At 26.2% G+C, this 4,056-nt stretch overlaps 2 pseudogenes; both read left to right on the top strand.

The window, feature by feature from the left end:
• Positions 1 to 507: 507 nt before the first annotated feature.
• Positions 508 to 2,222, top strand: LOC130452227 (cytochrome c oxidase subunit 1-like; annotated as a pseudogene).
• On the top strand, positions 2,139 to 2,823 carry LOC130452228 (cytochrome c oxidase subunit 2-like; annotated as a pseudogene).
• The last annotated feature ends 1,233 nt before the right edge of the window (positions 2,824 to 4,056 follow it).

The raw sequence follows: 4,056 nt of genomic DNA, 5'->3' as shown, positions 1-4,056 counted from the left end.
ATTCAACCTAAACCAACTTTTTAATGCATTAAATACAAATAAATTAATTAAATTATTTTTTATTTTAAATTTTTTATCTTTAGGAGGTTTACCCCCTTTTTTAGGGTTCCTCCCAAAATGAATTGTGGTTAATAATTTAATTTTAAATCAAATATATACCTTAAGAGTAGTTTTAATCATTACAACATTAATCACTTTGTATTTTTATATTCGACTAACATTTTCTTCTTTAACTATTCTAATAACTGAAAATTTAATTAAACCAACAAAATTTAATAATTTTATCTTTTTATTTTTAAATGTATTTACTCTACTTAGCTTATGCCTTTGTACTAGGATCTTAAATATCTTATAAGGATTTAAGTTAAGTTAAACTATCAACCTTCAAAGTTGATTATAGATTTTATCTAAGCCTTAAAAATTATTTACCTTTAAATTTGCAATTTAATATCATACTTGAATATAAGGCTTGGTAAAAGAATAAAATATTCGTAAATAAATTTACAGTTTATCGCCTGAACTCAGCCATTCTACCGAATAAATGGTTGTTTTCAACAAATCATAAAGATATCGGAACATTATATTTTATTTTTGGGATCTGAGCAGGTATAGTTGGAACCTCCCTTAGAGTGTTAGTACGAACAGAATTAGGAAGACCCGGAACTTTGATTGGAAATGATCAAATTTATAATGTAATCGTAACTGCCCATGCATTTATTATAATTTTTTTTATAGTAATACCAATTATAATTGGGGGCTTTGGAAACTGATTAGTACCCTTAATAATTGGTGCTCCAGATATAGCCTTTCCCCGAATAAATAATATAAGTTTCTGATTATTACCTCCTTCTTTATTCCTTCTAATTATAAGAAGAATTGTAGAAAGAGGTGCAGGAACTGGATGAACAGTTTACCCTCCTCTTTCATCTAATATTGCTCATGGGGGATCTTCAGTAGATTTAGCTATTTTTAGTTTACATTTAGCAGGAATTTCCTCAATTTTAGGGGCTATTAATTTTATTACCACAGTAATCAATATACGACCCAAAGGCATAACTTTAGACCGAATACCTTTATTTGTTTGAGCTGTTGTAATTACAGCAATCCTCTTACTTTTATCTTTGCCAGTTTTAGCAGGAGCAATTACTATATTGTTAACTGATCGAAATTTAAATACCTCTTTTTTTGATCCCGCTGGAGGAGGGGACCCAATTTTATACCAACATTTATTTTGATTTTTTGGACATCCTGAAGTTTATATTTTAATTCTCCCAGGTTTCGGTTTAATTTCTCATATTGTAAGACAAGAAAGTAGAAAAAAAGAAGCTTTTGGAACTTTAGGTATAATTTATGCTATAATAGCAATTGGTTTATTAGGATTTATTGTTTGAGCTCACCATATATTTACAGTAGGTATAGATGTCGATACCCGAGCTTATTTTACTTCAGCTACTATGATTATTGCAGTTCCTACTGGAATTAAAGTTTTTAGATGATTAGCTACTTTTCACGGATCAAGAATTAACTATAGGCCTACAACATTATGAGCACTAGGGTTTATTTTTTTATTCACAGTCGGAGGATTAACAGGAGTAGTTTTAGCTAACTCTTCAATTGATATTGTTTTACATGATACTTATTACGTTGTTGCTCATTTTCATTATGTTCTTTCTATAGGGGCAGTATTTGCAATTATAGCAGGAATTGTTCAATGATTTCCTTTATTTACAGGATTAACCTTAAATAATTTCTACTTAAAAATTCAATTTTTTATTATATTTATTGGAGTAAATTTAACGTTTTTTCCACAACATTTTTTAGGATTAATAGGAATACCACGACGATACTCAGACTATCCTGATATTTTTACTCTATGAAATATTGTTTCATCAATTGGATCTTTAATTTCCCTTATTAGAGTAATTTTTTTATTATTTATTTTTTGAGAGGCTTTCTCTATACAACGAAAAAGAATTAGTTCATTAAGAATAAATTCTTCAATTGAATGATTACAATTTAACCCCCCAGCAGAACATAGTTATTCCGAATTACCAATATTATCTGCTAATTTCTAATATGGCAGATTAGTGCATTGGACTTAAACCCCAAACATAAAGTTTAAACTTTTTTTAGAAATTTCAACTTGAAAAAGTTTCATATTACAAGATAGAGCATCACCTTTAATAGAACAATTATCATATTTTCATGATCATGCTTTAATAATTTTAGTAATTATTACTGTATTAGTTGGCCAATTATTATTATCACTATTTTTTAATAAATTTTTACATCGTTACTTATTAGAAGGTCAATTAATTGAAATTATTTGAACTATTTTACCAACTATTACTTTAGTTTTTATTGCCATCCCTTCTCTACGATTAATTTATATTTTAGATGAAATTAATAACCCAATAATCACTATTAAAACAATTGGACATCAATGATACTGATCTTATGAATATTCAGATTTTAAAACTATTGAATTTGACTCATATATAATCCCAATTAATGATATAAATTCATTCAATTTCCGTCTTTTAGATGTAGATAATCGAGTAATAATCCCCTTTGAATCGAATATTCGAATATTAGTTACATCTGCAGATGTTATTCATTCATGAACAATCCCTTCACTGGGGGTGAAAATTGACGGCACCCCTGGACGATTAAATCAAACAAGATTTTCAATTAATCGATCAGGATTATTTTATGGCCAATGTTCAGAAATTTGTGGATCTAACCACAGATTTATACCAATTGTAATTGAAAGAATTTCACCTAAATACTTTTCTAAATGAATTATTAAAATAATTGAATTATCATTAGATGGCTGAAAGTAAGCAATGGAATTTTAAATCATCTATAATATTATAACGGATATTTCTAATGAAAAATTTAGTTAATTTATAACATTAGTTTGTCAAGCTAAAATAATCACTTTGATAATTTTTAATTCCACAAATAATACCATTATACTGACTAACATTAATATTTTTCTTTTTAAGAATTTTCTTTTGTTTTAATAATTTAAATTATTTTAATTTTTTTTATAAAATTAAAATAACTGAAACTAAAATTAATAAAATAAATTTTAATTGAAAATGATAATAAATTTGTTTTCATCCTTTGACCCTACTTCAAACTTTAACTTCTCATTAAATTGATTAAGAACTTTAATTGGATTAAGAATTATCCCCCCATTATTTTGATTAGTCCCTTCACGATTTAATATTTTTTGAAATAAAATTATTATAACTTTACATAAAGAATTTAAAATTTTAATAGGAAATTATAAATCACAAGGAAGAACATTAATTTTTATTTCCTTGTTTTCTATTATTTTATTTAATAATTTTCTAGGCTTATTCCCCTATATTTTTACAAGAACAAGACACATAACTTTAACATTAAGATTAGCTTTACCATTATGAGTGAGATTTATAATCTATGGATGATTAAATAATACTATCCATATATTAGCTCATTTAGTTCCTCAGGGAACTCCTCCAATCCTTATACCTTTTATAGTATGTATTGAAACTATTAGAAATGTAATTCGACCCGGGACTTTAGCTATTCGTTTATCTGCTAATATAATTGCTGGTCATTTATTAATAACTTTATTAGGTAATACAGGACCTATAATAACAATCACCTTAGTAAATTTATTAATTATTATTCAAATTTTACTTTTAACACTTGAATCAGCAGTTGCAATTATTCAATCTTATGTTTTTGCTATTTTAAGAACTTTATATTCTAGTGAAGTAAATTAATGTCAATACATAAAAATCACCCTTTTCATTTAGTTGATATTAGTCCATGACCCTTATTAGGAGCATTAGGAGCTATATCTACAATAATAGGATTAATTAAATGATTTCATTTATATAATAATAACCTATTAATAATCGGTTTATTAATTACAATATTAATTATATACCAATGATGACGAGATATTGTTCGAGAAGGAACCTATCAAGGATTACATACTCTTTTAGTTACTAAAGGCTTACGTTGAGGAATAATTTTATTTATTACATCTGAAGTATT

Source organism: Diorhabda sublineata, unplaced genomic scaffold (assembly GCF_026230105.1).
Source record: "Diorhabda sublineata isolate icDioSubl1.1 unplaced genomic scaffold, icDioSubl1.1 Dsub_306, whole genome shotgun sequence".
Lineage (NCBI taxonomy): Eukaryota > Metazoa > Arthropoda > Insecta > Coleoptera > Chrysomelidae > Diorhabda > Diorhabda sublineata.
This window is presented reverse-complemented; position numbering and strand designations above follow the sequence as displayed.